This window comes from Rattus norvegicus, chromosome 1, assembly GCF_021556685.1.
Source record: "Rattus norvegicus strain SHRSP/BbbUtx chromosome 1, alternate assembly SHRSP_T2T, whole genome shotgun sequence".
Taxonomy (NCBI): domain Eukaryota; kingdom Metazoa; phylum Chordata; class Mammalia; order Rodentia; family Muridae; genus Rattus; species Rattus norvegicus.
The window spans coordinates 52,333,496-52,352,048 of NC_141534.1; the positions used below are offsets into that span (position 1 = coordinate 52,333,496).

An 18,553-nucleotide genomic window follows, 5' to 3' on the forward strand; every position below is an offset into this window, starting at 1 on the left:
CGTCTTCACTCCAAGTGAGCACCTCTGTTGCCTACAACTCACACAGCAGCATGGCAGTGCCCTCCTGAAATGATCCAGTCCCCCAGTGTTGAGTGTTACTTTCTGTTTCCTCCTGAGTAAATTCTAAATGCCTGTACTGCCTGGTAGCTCCCTTCTCTCGAGTCCTACCCTGTTAGCCTCAGCCTTGGCCCCTCAGAGCCCTCTGTATCCTAAGAGTGACATTCGCCTGTTCTTCCAGAGTCAACCGTGCCTGCGTTGGAGTCCTACCCTGTTCTCAGGGGAGCTGTCTCTGCCTGCAAATCTGAGGACACAAAAATAATTTAGCTTTTATAATTTTATCACCAGGTTGCTTCAATTTTAACATTCTAAAGTGTGGAAGTTCTTTCAAGAGCCTTTGTTTTGAAAGAAGAATTCGCACTGCCTAGCGAGCGTGCCTTGCTGGGCTTCCAAACACTGACCGAGCCTCAGCCTTCTGCCTGGCCTGTTTCTGGCCATAGACAGGAAAAATGGACCCCGTGCATTCATTTCCACTTTCAGGGAGTGTTTACTGATGTGTTTAATACCAGGTATTTTGTATTTTATGTCAGGAATTTCATGAAAAAGAAGATAGGCTGTGGAACTGTGGTCTAGTGGGATGAACAGACAATAAGAGAGGGACACACTGAGGTTCCCACAGAACAGAATCCAGACAGGAAGGGAAGACACACCTGCTCTGGCTGACACGTTTGGTGTCTTGGCTTCATTCTGCTTCTCTCTCTTACTTCTGCTAGCTCTGGTGAAAGCCTCAGGGTTGTAGATCTGGCCACAGAGTCCGGTGCCTGGGCCTCCTGACTGTGATGAGGAAGCCTGGCCGGGTGATCTGACCAAGGAGCCCCTGTCACCCACAGGCAGGAGTCTCAGGAACTGCAAAAGCCTACCAAGTCAGCAGTCTGCCAGTTTTAATTACCTGCTTCAGTGACTCAGCCATCATCATACGTAGAGGAATTAGCTGTGGTGGGGAACCCATACTCCTGTGGGTTATCTGCCATTTTCTTCATGCTAATAAACGTCTGTGAGGCAAGACAGGAATTCAGACGGATAAACTTTTCTCAGATTTGTCCTGGTCATAATTTATTTACAATAAATTGCGACTGAATTGGCTTAGATGGATTGCAGCTGCTGCTGCTTCTGTTACAGCACAAGGGAGCACGTTTTGTGTGCGTCCCCCTCCCCACAGCTGCTGTCGTCAGCAGTCCCTCCCAGTATTGTTTCGCCTTCTTTTTGATATTTTCAACTTTACTTACAGAAACAGTACAATGCATCTCGATGTTATTTTCAAGTAAATGAAAACGTTAACATGTCTATTTAACTCTCCCAGCAGGCTGCCTTTCTCAGGCAACCCCTAATGGTTACTACAAGATTGCAATTTTGAGACTAAAATGTGGATGGAGACACACTTCAACTGTTCCCAACTCCCACGGTTAGGATTCATTTCCCTCAGAATGCCAAGCTGGAAGTTTTGCCTCTGACCTGCGGAGACAAGCAGACAGGAGCTGGGCCTGTTCTCCCAAGCCCCAGGCAGCCGTGTAGCCTGGAAACCCTGTAGCAGGGCCCAAGACACAGGGGCTGAATCAGGAGCTGAATGGCCATTTGACCAATACAGAGTGGTGTCTAGCTTGGGCAATTTGTAGCAGAAATAATTTCTGCCTTTCAAAAATTCAATTTGATAAGGAGGAAGCATATAGATGTTTATCTCATTGAAAGCCTTCTGTAAGAATCAGAAAATGAAGCCGGAGGAAAATTCTATTTACACGCTAGTGTCCTTCCTCTTCAGACAAAGGTCAGCTGAGTCTTTTTTCCTTTCTGCATATTTTACACCAAGGGATGTAGGATAGTTAATTACAGCCTGAGCTACCATGCGCTTCTGTTCTCACAGGGATAGAATTTGTCCAATCACAGGCGACACTTATTCCGATGCACAAAATTGCTAGTGAATGTCCCACATGAGATTGCTTTGATGGAGCAATGGAAAGTGACTGTTGTACATGGATGAAGACACAAGCTTGGATCCTCTAAGCTCATGTTTAAAACAAAACTACCAGGTACAGGGGTAGGCAGAGGCAGGAGGTCCCTGCAACTCACCGGCCAGCCAGCCCAGCCAATGGGTGAGCTTTTGTTTGAGTTAGCGATCCTGAAATGCACAGACTGAGACTAACACCTAATGTCCACCTCTATCTTAGACACACATATCCATAACATGACTCACACATGAACACATGCGCATCCACACAAACAAAAATATACACATACACCTACGCAGGCATACATACATCATACATACACACACACTCATAGACACATCCACACACACAACCCACATACACATGGACATACCCATATACACCTATATACATATACACAAATATATGTATACACAGACAAACATACATACATATATACACGCACAGGTACAGTCACAGAATGAGTAATAATTATAACAAATAATAAGTATTTGTAATAATAAAAATCAAGAAAATTCATAAACAAATGAGTACTAGACTAGAAAAGAAATATGAAGAAATTTGTTAAAAATATTGCCCCACCTCTCTCTCCCTCAACTGCCACAGTATGCTGACCTAAAGACACAGGGGCAGAAAAAAAACAGTCGGGACTCCCTCTTGGGGCATGTCCTATGCGCTCCAGCAGGGCTTAGTCTCCTGAAATAGTCTGTGTAACAGTCCTGTCTCTGTTGGATAGTCTGTGCCTAGTGGGTAGAGAGGGGACCTTGTGTCAGGAGTATTTAACACAGGCTCTTTGGAGAACCCAGAAAATATTTGACAGGGCTGGAATCCTCAGGAAAAGGCGTGTGCCAGGGCATAGAGCACCTGGACACAGAAATATCACAGCAGAAGAAAGTAATCTAAGACCAGCTTCCCAAGACAAGCCCTGCTGTCAGGTAGGCTGCAGGAGCACCTCTGGGGTGGGTAGGTCATTGTGCATCAATGTATGTCTTAATACTGCCATTCTGTGGCCCCTGGGGACAAAGCCAGCTACTCACAGGGGTTTACTTCCACACCTGACATGCACTGCCACTCTCCTGTCAGCCAGTGACACGGGCTCTACAAACAGTAGTATAAATTTAATTAACTGATAAAAATTCCATTTTTATATAGAAGTTTAAGTGATCAAAAATGACTTCAGTAACATAAAGGTATTTGTAGTTCTTTCCTTAAATGAAACCATAAATCTGTATCAGTGTTGTGTGCCTGCTAATCTCAAATGATCTCAGTTATTTGTGGGTGTATGTGCCAAGTTCCATCTCTCCAGTTTCATATTTTAGATTTCTTTATATTTTAGGTAATATTTCTGCTGAAAGTTACTGAATGTTATTTTTGCTACCCTCAACTGTGTAAACAAACATAAATTACAGATTAAAAAAAAAACAGTTCACTGTAGCTGTCTTCAGACACAGCAGAACAAGGTGTCAGATCTCATTACAGATGGTTGTGAGCCACCATGTGGTTGCTGGGACTTGAACTCAGGACCTCTGGAAGAGCAGTCAGTGCTCTTAACCACTGAGCCATCTCTCCAGCCCCAGACGTTAGAGATTTTTAAATCCTATAGACGTCTACACAATAGACTCTGAACCTCGTGACTAACTGTAGCATGCTGCACAGCACAGAAGGACAGAGTCACGCTGGACACCTTGGGGGCACAGCAGCTCATCCTTACTGAGGAGAGACAGCAGGAGGTGTAAGTGTGGAAGCAGAGGCCAAGTGATGGGCTTTGGAGGCACGGGTCAGTCAGAGCTGAGGGCCTTCAGCAGCTCAAGTAGGCGAGCATGGGCCAAGAACATGGCACACTTTAATTTTAGCCTGCATGATTAATTTTGAACTTTTTTCTTTTCTAAAAAGACACATCATTATCACAAACTCATAAATAAAAACATCACATTGCAAGATGACGGTTATCAGCCGTACAAACGCTTGTCCAGTCTCAAACTCTATGCATCTCAGTGAAAGTTGGTAAAGTGAGGAGGATTCCAAAGCCGTGGAGCATTATCTGTGACCACACTTGCACTGTCAGTGACATTAAGGGACTCATCCACCACACAAAAAAGAAACAATCACAAGACAGTGAAAGCTGAAAGGCAGGCCAGCTTTGTACCTCATGGCTCCTGGGCCCTTTCGCTACACTCTGCCCTCTTTTCACCCAATATGATTCCCCGTCTAGCCTCCTTTCTATATGTTGTACTCTACCCAACCACACTTACCGCTGTTTACATATATGCATTACAGGCTAGCATCCACACATGAGGGAGCATGCAGCCCCCCCTTTAGGTCACTTTCATTAATAGTATACATTCTAATCCCACCTATTTTTCCTGAAAGTTTCATCATTTCATTTTTTCTACAGATGTGTCACAGAACTCTCCGGTATATATAGCACACTTTCTTTATCTGTTCATCTGTTGATAAACATATCTGTTAGTTCTGTTTCTTTGTTATCATAAATAAGACACAGCACATGTGAGTGTTCAGTTACCTCCAGGGTAGGATATGGAGTTTTTTTGAGTTTATGAATGGAATGGAATAGAATGGAAATTGTTCCTCTCTTCCTTCCTCCCTCCCTCCCTCCCTCCCTCCCTCCCTCCCTTCTTCCCTTCCTTCCTTCTTTCCTTCCTTCTTTCCTTCCTTCCTTCCTCCCTCCCTTCCTTCCTTCCTTCCTTCCTTCCTTCCTTCCTTCCTTCCTTCTGGAAACCTCCAAACTGAGCTCCACGATGGCTACATTAAGGCATAGCACCCCCTGCAATGAATAGAGGTCCTCTTTGCCTACATCCTCCCCGACATCTCCAAATTCAGATTTCTTGGTGATGACCGTTCTGACTAGAGTGAGGTAGTATTTCAAAACTGTTTTAATTTGCATTTCCATGATGGGTAGGGATATGGGACAGTTAGGAACAGTCATTCGTTTCTGGCTGGAAATGGTCCATTTCATTCATTCATTTGTTGACTGAAGGTTTTATTGCCTTGGCACTTGAGTTCCCTGGATATGAGCCTCCTGTCTCAAGTGTAGCTGGTAGAGCTCTTCTCCCTGTCTGTGCTCTGCTGACGGTTTCCTTTGCTGTGAAGAAACTTCTTAACTCTGTGGAGTCCTATCTGCTCATACCTGGGGCTGATTCCCACACTACTGAAGTTCTGTGTCGAAAGTCCCTGCCACCAGCACCATTGCGAGATGTCTCCACTGTGTATTCCTCTCACATTTTCAGTATCTTGGGTTTTGAAGTTAAGGTCTTTGATCCATTTTGGATTGGTTTTTATATAAAGTGAAAGGTATGGATGTACTTTTATTCTTCTGTAGGTAGACATGCAGTTCCCAGCTCTGTTTGCTGACCAGACTTTCTTTGTCCACTGCATGATTTTTATCTCCTTTGGCCATTGCACTGCCAGTTCATCTCCAGATCCTGTGTCATGTCTCTCTGGTCTACCTATGAGTGTTAATGCCTATACCAGGTTCTCGTTCTCTCTCCCTCCCTCCCTCCCTCTCCCCCTCCCCCCTCTCTGTATGCGCTCGTGTGTGTCAGGGAGATGTGTGTGTGCGCGTGTGCATCTGTATAGGGATAGAAAACCAGAAGTTATCTCTGAAGTATGATTCAAGCTTAGCTATACCTCCAGCTGTGCCCTTATTACTTACGATTACTTAATTGCTGGGGCTACCCATGGTCTTTTGTGGGTCCACCTGAGTTTCTGAATGTTTTTTCTGGATCTATATAATATAACATCAAAATTTTGATAGGGATAATATTAACCCTGTAGATTGGTTCTGGCAGTATAGCCATTTTGACAACATTAGTTCTGCCAAAATAGGAGCATTGAAGTTCTTTCCCTGACCGAGTTTCTTCTCCCATTTCCCTTTTCAGTATCTTGAAATTTTCGTTATAAAGATCTTTCGCCTCTTTGGCTACATGTATTTCCAGCACTTTTGGAAAGCTGTTTGAATAGGATATTTTCCTGATTTCTTTCTCTGAGAGTAAGTACACCATTGATATATAGAAAAGTACACTGCAACTTCACTGTGTTTATTAGACAGGGTGCTTTCTAGTAGTGACTATAGTGTTCTGTAAGTGGAAACTGTTGGAGATTTCTCGTGTGTTGTTTTTAACTTCCCAAGGTAGTATGAGCTTCGGCGCTTGTGGGGGCCTTTCATGGCCCAGGGTGGTCAGGTTGGCTTCTTGAGTCATCCCAGCCTTTTAATTATCAGCTTCCTTACTTGTCTTGCTTGCTGTCCACTGAAATCTTGGTGGCCCCTCCCCCCACCTGCCATTCTTTCCTCCAAGGGCGTGGGGTTTGTCGAATGCATTTGTATTGACAGTGATTTGGTTGACATTTGTTAGGATGAAATTCCAACTCAATTCTAAGGATGCAAAAGGAGAGGACTTGTTTCCAAGAAAGAGAGACATAAAGGTCTCCCTTGTTCTGCTTTTGGGTGATACATTTCTCATGGAGTACTCGCCACCCGTCTTAGGGTCTCTAATGCTATGATTAAACACCATGGTCAAAGGCAAGTGGGGGAGGAAAGGGTTAACTGGTCTCACACTTCCACATCAGAGTCTACCATTGAAGGGAATAAGGATAAGAACTCAATCAGGGCAGGAACCTGGAGGCAGGAGCTGGTGCGGAGGCCATGGTGGGTGGGGGTGCTGCTTATTAACTTGCTTAGCCTGCTTTCTTATGGAATCTTGACCACCAGCCCAGGCCTGGCAGTACCCACAATGGGTACCCTCTCCCACCAATGCAGCCCAATCTTACAGACATTTTCTTAATTGAGGCTCCCTTCTCTCAGATGACTTTAGCTTGTGTCAAGTTGACATAAAAACTCTCTGGCACATAACCGTTCTGTGATCAGGTGGGAAACCAGTTGATCCATTCTATAGGGCACAGAGGACAGCTGGCTCTTGACTATGGTGGTTAGTTCAATCAACAGACCAACCACAGAGCACTTGATTTTGAAGCTGTGTTTTTGAAAAAACCCAAAGGAGGTCTTTGTTGGCTGCACTTCCAAAAGTAAATCGGGGCCAGGAGAGGAGAACATGTAGAAAGGAGAAAAAGAGAGGAATGAGAGCTGTATAGGTAATAGAAGCCCAAATCTATGTGTAGCTAGAAGGAAAATCAGTTCAAGTAAGATGGTGAAAAAAGGCTTTTCACATTGCTTCCTTTGTACCTTCTTCTCTGTGAAGTGATAACATCTCATTGATAGACGCTGCAGCCTTGCAGCAGCAGGCCAAGAGTAAGAGCATCTGCATTAGCCTGCACAAGCAAGGCCAAGCATACACATGGAGGCAGATGTTTGCATAAGAAGAGTGCTTTTCTGCACCCTGAGTCTGTACCGTCCAGTAAGTCACAGCTTCTGAGTGTTTCTGCGGTTCCTCAGAAAGCGAAGATAGAGCCAACACACAACTCAGTTTGACCATTTCTTGATATTAAATCAAAAGAGTCAAGTCAGTATATCACACAGACACTTGCACATCCATTGTATGCAGCACTCAAAGCTCAGTAATGGAACCAACCAAGGTGTCCGTCATCAGGAAGGAAATGTGGTGTGTGTGTACACTGGAATATTTTTTCCAGTCACAAAGAAGAAGGAGGCTATATTGTGTGCAAGAAGATAGGTCCCAATGGAAAGAACCATATTAAGTGACTTAAGTCAGTCTCAGAAACACAAATACTGCATGCTTCCTCCCTATGGGCCATTTACGTTATAGATGCATAAATCACATGCATACTGATGACATGAACTTGATATAAAACTTTAGACGGAAAGGAAGGAGAGGGGTGGAAAGCAAGATGTTGGGTCGTGGGAGGAGAGACTCAAAATATATTCTGTATGTGCAGGAACGTGGCCTAACTAACTCTGCATAATAGAAAAGCAAGAGAGAAAGAAAAAGTCTCCCTGTGACTATGAGTCCTGACCCCATCAGTATGGTGTCCCTGGGAAGCTGGCTGTGCTGTGTGTGGGTCATAACACGGAGCCCGCCATGAGGCAGGGTTTGATGGGCCTCATAATGGGGCCTTGTTTGGCACATTTCATGAAGTGGAAGTACAGGAAACTAAATGAAATCAAAAGCCCCTTTCAGTTGAAAAAGAACAACAGGCCTAAATAAGTTAGGATTGCTGAGAGGCCGATTCAATCACTCTCTGCCTTTGGGTGAGTCATTTCAGCCGAGCAGGATGTTAGTTCTCACTGGAGAATCAAAGGCAGATTGAAATGAAGGACTTAGAGTCATACAAAATGATTTGTTATCCCAGATGACCAGATCCAGAAAGTCTGAGACCAATGCTTGCTTAAATTTTGAAGAAATTTCCTGGGGTGTGAATGAAGTGGTGGTCCATAAAGAGTGTCAATTAAAAAGCAGATTCATTCATTCATTCATTCATTCATTCATTCATTCATCTGTTTTCAATCAGGTCTGTGTGACAGACCCTGAGCCATGATAATACTGAGTCAAATATAGTCACAGAGAAAGATAGCTGTGCATGTTGCATTAATTGTAAGTGTGTGTCCGTGTGTATATGCATGTCTGTGTGTGTCTGTGTGTATGCGAAGACGCCCACACTTGCAAGACATATCAATGCTCTACTGTCTCTTACTATCCTCTTGTTGCTCTAGAAAGTTATGTTCCCATCTAGAAAGGGGAAGGTGGGGGCAGGGAGCAATTCTTTCTCTGCCTTCCATCCCTATCTCCCACCACTTGGTGACACCAAGTATGGGCAGCACAACTGGCCTCCACAAAATGGAGTATGTTGATTTAATTGCATCTTTCTTTCTCCTGCAACCTTCAGCTGGCCTAATAAGTTACCTCATCTGGGCCTTAGACAGGCCCTCCATCCTGTGTCCACAGCGGAAGTTCTCATGGTTGGGGTTGGTCCTTCATCTGTTCCTTTATATCTCAAGATGTCTGATGATGTTACTGAAGCTTAGCTGCAAGCTGTCGCCACAGCCCAGCTCACACCAGTGCTGATGACTTAACAACGTAGCACATTGTCCCTGACTTGCCATGATCGCTATCAGTCTCTGCTTTACCTTGGAACTTTCTTGGCCCATATCTTGAGAAATAAAGTACCATAGCCAATTACTGTCCTCTGCCAGCACCCTCCAGGTTTGCCTCAGTCTCCCTGTCTGCATCATACTTGTGTCTGTCCAGGTGCATGTGCATACATGAGACATGCACATATGAGAAGCCTCCAACCTGTGTGCAGGGCCTGGGGAGCATGATGCTGGCTGTTGGCTTTCATTATCTCTCCTGCTCCTACAGAGCCCAATGTGTCTAGAAATCACTACTCCCACTTCCCTGCTCCAACTAGAAAGGCAACAGGAGGCTTAATTCCTATTGGAATCTAGGTAAATATTTGAGTACACATTCATTAATTGCTCATGTAATTATAATGTGTCTAATGCTATTACAATAAGGTGTCAATAATGAGAGGATGAACATGTGCCGGCCAGTGCTTAGAGGTTTACAAGAATGAGCCAATTGTGTTATTTACCAAAGATGGCTGAAGTACTGCTAACATCCCCATTTGCACGAGGAACCCAAACATGACTTGCACGAGGTCACCTAGCTAACTTGCATCAGAGACAGGGAGAAGGTGGGACGTCTATACTCTGAACTGCTGTGATGTATAAAAATTCACAAGAGATAGAAAAAAGTGGGGAAGCATTCTAGGATTCCGGAGCAATTTCAGCAGAGAGGCCTATCTGTTGCAACTGGAACTTTGGACATAGAGGGCAATGTCGTAGTGAAGCTGGAACCTGTGGACAGAGTGTAAGAGCCAAGCCCGGTGGCCCAGTGTTTAGGCACCGCCATTGTGCATAGACAGTGGAGAGCCTTTCACAGCCGGGGTCCATGGACATGGTGTCTTTAGAAGCAAGTCTAGACCATACCCTGGAGAATGACAGAGAAGACTGAACTTGTTGAGGCCATTTAAGAATCTGACGATTTGGCCATTGGCCAAGTGCAAGGTAGCTTAGACCATGAGTTTGCACCATAAACCATGGGACTTGACTCATACAGACGTGTTCCTTCTGTATGGGCTGGAGACGTATCCACTGTGTGAGACATGTTCTTTATACCCAGAGACTAAGATGCAGACAGAGAAAAATACAGCAGCATCCTCCAAACTCTTGAGGGTTCATGTTTCCAGTACTCCAACCTTCTGTCCTGATCCCATTTCTTCATGTGCTTTTGGAATACAATCCCAAAACATCTAAATAACTTGATTATTAATACTGTGTCATAAGAAACACCATGGGGTGTGTGGCCCATTGTTAATCTCCGAGAGCAGAAGTACCACTAGATAGATAATTTGTTTTCATTTTTAAAACTTAGCAAACTCCCTTATTAAGAGACGTGACACCCATTGACATTGTATGTTATTATTTAATCATTTTAGAACATAGCTGTAGTCTTTTATGAACACGAGCTTGCTTGTACTCCAAACAAATTTTATAAAGTGCTTTCTTACAGTAAAGATGGGATTGCCTGCATTTCACTTTCTTACTCCTTAATTTATTGCTATCCCATGAAAAGTCACAACTTGGGACTAAGGGATAAAGGAGCGTTTTGACCTGTTCCCAAGTCAACCATGCACTGTCAGGCCCTAGACTCTGCCCTCTTTATGGGCTTCAGCTCTGTGTGCTTCACAAATGACGTCTACCCTTCAGTAGCTGTCCCCCGCACCAGAGGGACCCATCAAGTTAAACAGTTTGATCCTTTTAGAGCTTGGAGAGGAGTACACAGGTAATCCACTTGGTCTCACAAGATACAAGCACCACATCATCTGAAATTGCCAAAAACCTATCTTGCTAGAAAGAGAGAAAGATGTAATGTTAATTGGTAGAGTTGTGACAATATTCTCAACAACAGGGTCTTCTCAGAGCTGGCGTCTGGCCATGCCCATCCTCACCTGCTGGTGTTGCATGGAGCATTCCTAAGAGCACAAAGGGTGGCACTCAGAGACCCAGAGTTTCCTAGTGTGTCCTTGGGTCCAATAGCACTAAGGTGCTTGGGAGGAAGGGATGGGGATCTGATGATAGTCTGTCTCCATGACATGGCTCAGGTTTCTCCAGAAATACTTCTAGTGCCAAGACTTGTGCTTCCTTCCCTCTTGTGTAGCTAATTGACTGTGTCAACTCAGCCAGATTTTCCTGCTTTTAGTAATTTCCTTCCTCTGTGGCACATAGCCAAACTTCCAACCCATAGTTTTCCTCCAGGCCAAGGTCATGAGCACTGTCAGCCTGCATGATGCTTTCCTCTTTAGGTGTTGGTTTGACCACCTTGTCTTCTAGGTGAAGAGATTTTCTCGGGGATCTCTCCTTGTGCCCATATGACCACCATGACCTTCACACAGATGGTCTTCTGTCTGCTGTGCTATTTCTGTGTGTGGCTCTTAAGACTTCAGTGGTGTCCTCCCAGTCTTACCATAAACCTCAAGGTGAACACATGACCTGTAACTCCAGTCCCTGTGCAACTCCTGATTCTGACAGTCAATGTCCTTTTGTCTGTCCCAAATGTTGAAGTGTCATTATGTATTCCACCCTATCCCCAGCTCTCTATGTCTAGTTAATCACATAACCATGTTCGACATTTCTCTACTTGTCCCATAGATTGGTGATATGTAGGTATGTAGGTAGGCAGATAGATAGATAGATAGATAGATAGATAGATAGATAGATAGAAGATGGGTAGATAGACAGATATACATATAGAAAGACAGACAGATAATACATACATACACACACATACACACCTACACACACACACATGAACTACACATACACACACACCTACACACACACCTACACACACACCTACACACACACACATGCACTACACATACATACACACATGCACCTACACATACACACACACACACACACACACACACACACACACACACACACCGGTGATAGATAGGTAGATGGATCCTTCCTCTGTCATTTTATTCTTGTCTTATGTCAGAGATCATGTCTGTGAGTCACGCCCCTGTGGCTTCACATTTGAGCCTCTACTGTGGGTAATGTGCTGATTCCTCAGTCTCAGACAGTCAGCCCTGATCTCTGATCCTTCTACATTCACCACTGGGTCATTATTACTCATACACATATTGCATCATCTCTAGCCTTCTCTAAAATGTCTAGCCCAGTGTCTACCTGATGCAAGGAGGCCCTCCTGCCTCTTCAGAACTACCTGACCAGTCACCCCAACCCATATCACATTAGTTCAAACCAGACACTGCCTTCCAAATAAGCTGTGGCTGTCTTCCACCTGGCCTTCCTCAGGGGTGCTTTCCCTGAACTCTGACCATCTTTCATTTTCAAGCCTTGTCTCAGCCATCCACCTGATGACAATTCTCCCATATTTACTCCACCCCACAGTTACTCCTCCTTTCTCTTGATCAGGCCTCTACATTCTTGGTGCTCACTCCTTGGGCATCTAACCATTTGCAACATTGTCTTCTATGATTGCTTTATTTTTAATTTTTGCTTTAGCTTCCTGACTAAGAAATAGAAAAAATCCCGAGAAAAATAGCATAAATAAATTATGACAACTTCTGTGGGAAACAAGCACGGTATGCAGGGTGGAAGAGACCGCATCACTGCCCACCCCACGTGGTTGGTCCTTCTTGACGTCGCCTTGATTGGGTGTATGAGATCAACCGTACTGCATTCAAGGACAGTTGTTATTAAACACTGACATGTTCTACAATTAATACCAGTGACAGGAGCCACAAAGAGCGTCCTCCTTCCAGTTCCTGAAATCCTGCTGCGATGTTCCAAGGCCTAGCACCCATTTCCTGCGTTGTTCTATGAACATGTGCTACCCCCAGGTGCAGCCTCCTTCCCCACACCTCTTCAAAGTGTGTTTATCTCAGCACTGTTCAGGATTGTGATACAGGGAAGATACGCTCTAACACTGTATTTTTATACATAGTTTCCATCTTTGTATTTCTCTTTGGCTAAGGAAAATGTTACTTTTAAGTTTTAAAATTTTTTCTTACCTCAGCTGTCTGGCAAGTGATGGAGAGAGGGCTGTGCAAAGAGACAGAACATGGGGCTCTTTCTTATTTATTACACACGAAAGTATCATCAATTGACTGCTACAGTTACGGACATAAAATTTCTCGATAATAAAGGTTAAGTGTGAATAAATTCGAGATCTGCTTACAACTGACCTTTAACTGTCTTTGGTAGCATTTTTGACAGAAACTTAAAATAAGGTTATTGTACAAAGTAATTTGATTTTCTATCCACGTCCAGATTTGTGGCTCCATAATTAATATCCTCTACCTAGACAGAGTCATCATATTTATATAAAGTAGCGGCCATTCAGACAATGAGGAATTGCCACCGAATATAGTTTTTTTGTAAGCTTTCTCCTATGAGCCTGACCAATGCATCCATTGATCCCCTAAAATTATTTTCTGCCTTGCAACTATACTTACCAATAATTAGTTAATTTTCTCCGTAAAGCCTTATATATCGAGTGTCACTTTTATTTCTTAGTGGACCCATTTTATTTGATTGTGAACTTCTGAGAAAGCATTTTCTCATATGGGAATATCCACCTATGGGAATGAATTCTGTTCTCTTTGGTCCATCGATCCTCAGTCAGCCAAAACTCTGAGTTCCTTTATGGGTAGAAAAAAGTCCACGAATATGCTTCCTAGACAGCCACTCAGCCTCATTCTGGAGATTTCCATCCTCTCTTGCATACTTCCAGGATCGTTTTTTTTCTCTTGGCTCTTATGTTAGAGGAACCTCCCCAACAACCCTGAGTAAAGTAATGGCAGCTGTCTCCAAAGCTTCATCATAGAGTGTCATGCCCGCTGGTATATTGTCCCTCAGACTTAGTCTAAAAATGTAATGCTGAAATGTCTGAGCACTTCGCCCGGCAGGCCCTGGCTTTGAACGTACTCTTGGAATCTTGATTGCATGAGGTTCAGTTGTCCTCAAGTGGCTGGAGCCTTGAGCTTGGGCTCAGACAGTGCATTCTGTTGCTGTCTTTATTCTCCTTTTCTTACAAAACATCTCTGCAAGGGACATTATTCTTTTCTTTGGAGGTTACATAATTTTATTGTGATTCGTTGCCTAAACTTTTTCTGTAGTGATTTTCTTGTTGATTTATGAGTAATTCAAATGAATTTCTAAATTTCTAAATCTGTAAGGATTAGAAGTTTGGCTTTTGCCTTAGTGGTATTTTTGTTTAATTTTCTTTAAAATAAATATGACAACCAGGGTAGATATTTAAGGCTCCTTTTATGGCTTATTACATATTTAGCTTTCAAAAATATTTGGAACATGTTTTCAAAGAATGCATTTGATGTTGTTGTCAAATTAAAGTTCTATGTGGGTCCACAAAGTGGAACTTACATCTCAAATGTATTTTGAAGTTTTATATTTTTTAAAGGTTAAGAAGAAAACTATGATCACAATAAGTGTGTGAATATAGCTAGCCAACAAGATATTAACAGCTGTTGTGCAGGTGTCATAATTAAATAAAACCGTTGTAAACACATGAATAGTAGGCAGGCTTAAGAGTGAGAAGAAAACCAGTAAGAACTTTTCTGTAAAGGTAGAACTTCTCTAAGTGGGTTAGACAGCTGGGTACTAGCTGAAAAACAAACCTTGTACTACAGAGAAATGCCACAAATACATTAATGATTCAAATGGAAAGAAAACATGCATGTTTTCTAATTGACTGTATACTCTACGGCATGAAGTTGAAGAAAAACCTTTCTAATAATAATTCACACGTCAGAACCCATAGACAACTGACATTTTCAGTGGCGCAACAATGACTGCATTAGCTAAAGAAAAACGAGATGTTCCTCCCACATACAAATGACTGTGCCCCGCCCCAAATAAAACACCCGAGCAAGAAAAGCCATGATTCATAGTGAAAAATTGCATAGCATAGGAAAATATAATTCACAGGAGAGAGTGTACAAATGGCTTTCAAAACTGCCTTTGAAAGCTGGTTTTGTGCACAGAAAGAGAAATGGAAGTTAAAGCCACACTGAAATGCCATTCTACCTCTAATATTGTTAAGAATCAACCTCTGGTAGCATTCTTTCTGGATAAACAATAGAAACACAGGTACCGGTTTGTTGCTTATGGGGCTATAATTTAATACCCTCTCTGTGATGCCTTCCCTGACAAAATCTGGCAAAATGGTGTATTTGTGCATATGTGTATGTGTGTTTGTGTGAGTGTGTATATGGTGTGTGTGTATGTGTGCCATTTTTGACAGCATATATACATTGTCAAAAATATAGACTGTCATATATATGTATATGTATGTGTGTGTATGTGTGTGTGTATCTGTGTGTGTGTGTGTGTGTGTGTGTGTGTGTGTGTGTACACAGTGATAACGTAATCTGCACTAGGATTTTATCCTGCCTCTTATCTCCCACCCTTCATTTTGAGTGTGTCCATGATAAACTAAGGTAGAGCAAGGATATAGTTTCCTCTGGTGATAGCCTGTTTTCTGAGAGCAGGCTTGACCCATTAGGCTTACATTGCTTATATATTTAGCTTCCTCTTACATGTCCTCATCGCCGGTCTGTCCCTGGGTAGGACTGTTTAACGAGCCTCCTGTTGGGTTTCTAGAACTTGATTTCTTCCCTTTTCTCTTCCCTGTTCTCGTGGAAGCCGACTTTGTTTCTATTTTTCAGGAGATCTTTGCAATTTAATATGATTACTGGCTGCAAAGGTCCTTGCTTCCAAGACTGGCTGTGACTTGGTTTCCCTCAAGTTCCCACTGTTGCTGCCCCACATCAGGGCTCCACTTTATACATGATTTCTGAAAGCTGTATAGCTCGTGGTTATTCTCTCTTGCCAACTTCTCAAAAGTATATTTAGTACATCATCATTGTCCTATATTTGGTCAACCTTTAAAAACATCTTTTGATGGGCCACAGGTTAGAGAAATGGCCCCTCAGTGCTGGTTAAGGGCACTGAATTCCTCCTTAGTTTGTAGTAAATCTACCATGTGGTGGTACTATGGCAGAAGGGCTTTTGTTCTCCCAGAATGTCCAAGGATTTTACCAGTTCTTGGCTTCGCTTCTGTTAATGAGACGAGTGACTTGAGTTTAATTTTGATCTTTTGTATATAGCCTGCCAGTTGTCTCTAGTTGCTTTCAAATCTCTGAAATTTTTAGGGTTTTTCTTCATCCGCATCCTTCATCTGAACACATGAACTTTTCTTTAACTATGAAAGCTTCTCGGCCATTATTTCTTCAGAAGTGGCTTTTCCTACCATCTTCCTGCTGCCGTGCAGCTCCCAGTAGTTGAGAAAGTCTGTCCCAGCTGAGGGACTCTTTGCCCGCCCCCCTCCCAGTGTGTCGTTTCCCCTATGCCTCAGTTACTGCTACAGTCACGTGATCCAGATCCCCGTCCTCCCCACACCTGTGGCCACTGTGTGGTGGAATCTGGCTTCTGCAATTTTAAGTGAAGGATACTATTATTTCTTCTCAGCAAATATCACTTGCTTCTCTTGTATTTTAACTTACACCTGTGTGTAATACATAGGTGTATTTGGTATGTGTGCATGTGGGTATTCAGGTGAGTGAATACCTGTGCCAGGGGACGTGGGACATGTGCAGAGCTCAGAAAACCACCGCAAGTGCCACCACTGGCCTTTCACCTTGTTTGAGGTGGGGTGTCTTGTCGTTTACCCCTGCCTATGCCAGCGGAGTGAGCTGCTTGCGAGCCTTCAGGGATTCTCCTGTTTCCATCCCCCAGATCCCTGTACGGGTGATGGGATTATAGCTGCAATGTACTGTATGTTTTTACATGGGTTCTTGGCATCTGAACTCAGGTCTTCATACATATGTTGCTAGCACTTTATCCACTGAGCCATCTCTCTAGCCTCATTACTTTTTAAAAGCATTTTAGAAGCCTCCCTTTTCATCTCACCCTCTTATTTTGAGCTGCCAGCCCCCAAGCTTACTCCTTATGCCCAAAAGTCTGGTGAGTAGTAGGGCTCCATCTTTCGTTAGTGATTGGTAGAAATTTAACAGTGGGCACATGTGACCACGGGAGCTGCCCCCTCCGCATGGCTGCTTCTTGCCCCCCACATTATGTAAGTGCTAATGTCCTTTCGTTTGTCTTGTATCTGGGCCCTATGAATGTCATTGCCATTATCTGAGACTTGACTTCTTACCTTTACACCCTGTGGGCTTTCATTTCTCAGAGACTTTCTCCACTGAGAGTTTCTCATCAAGTTATCTGTTTCTACGGATGAAGGAAAGACACCGCCTTGTCCCCATGCCACAAGGGAAGCAACCTTCAAATTCCCTCATTGCATGAGCATTCTTGTTCAATTCCCTTCTCTCCCCACAATCTCCGGGCTCAGCACTCCCGTTTCAGCCTGAGTCTGATCTCTCCTGAGGTTGCCTGTCACCACCCAGAACCCTCCACTTTCCTCAGGTGATGGGATGTCTTCCCCATCTCCGGGGTCTGGAGATTTCCAGAGCTCAGCTCGGTTCCTAGTCTGTGTTACTAGCACATTCTGTTTCGTGTTTTAGAGTCCTTGGCAGTTTATGGTATCATCTCAGTCTTGACTGCCATCTTCCTGCCGCCGGCTCCTTTTCTATGCCAGAGAGTACTTTTCATGTTAAAAACTTCCTAGCATCAAAAGGTATACACACAACATTACATGTTTTGTTATATATTTAATGTAGCTAAAACAAAGAATGGCTGAAATGGTTTTTAAATTAATCACTAGGACTGTATCTATGTACATTTGAAGATAGGACCCATATATGTGGACTGCTTTACACATCTCATCTACAGACAGTGCCTAACACTTGTAGAATTTGTAAGACTTCCTGAAACAAGTCAGTGGCTGCCTCTGGGTGTTTTAGAAATGTCATAGTAAGTACATATGAGTCCATAATACATACGTAGCTAATTATGCCTTTACACCTCAGTTTCTAATTGTAATCAGTGTCTTCAGGAATTATTGCGTGGATTGCGACAGCAGATATTTTCTGTATTTCATTGACTGGTTGGCGCAGAAAATGTGATGGTCTTTGGCTGGAATGTTCCAGAAGTTGCTAACCACACTGTGCTTTTTACCATTCAGCACGGCACTGTTGCCTGGCACATTTGTTATGGAGATAAAACACTGTATTTGCTAAGCTAAGGGAGGTAGAGCTGTAAGCACTGTGATCCTTACAAAGTCTCCACAAATTCAAAAGAAGAGTCTGTGTGTAAGAACACTTCCATCTCCAGGGTTAGCATCTGAAGGGCTGCTAACCAGTGTGGCACCTATATCCAACACAGCCCATGTTTATGTCTAAGTTCAAAGAATTTTTTCTGCTTCTGGATTTCATAGGCTTTAATTAAAAGATTATCAAATTTTAGACTACCGGGAGATTCTCGAAGAATGCACATTATATTAAGCATTAAAGGAGTCACTTTATGATCAAAAACCCACAAAGCTGGAACAATGAAGAACCATTTTTAAAACTAAATGAACCAACAAGAGTAGAAATTTAGACGTGCTCTA

General features: G+C 43.2%; 1 protein-coding gene across 2 annotated transcripts in view; it reads left to right on the forward strand.

Annotated features, from left to right (window-relative positions):
* Pacrg (parkin coregulated) overlaps window positions 1-18,553 on the forward strand; it is a 422,656-nt gene that overhangs the window by 205,032 nt on the left and 199,071 nt on the right. The window lies entirely within an intron of this gene.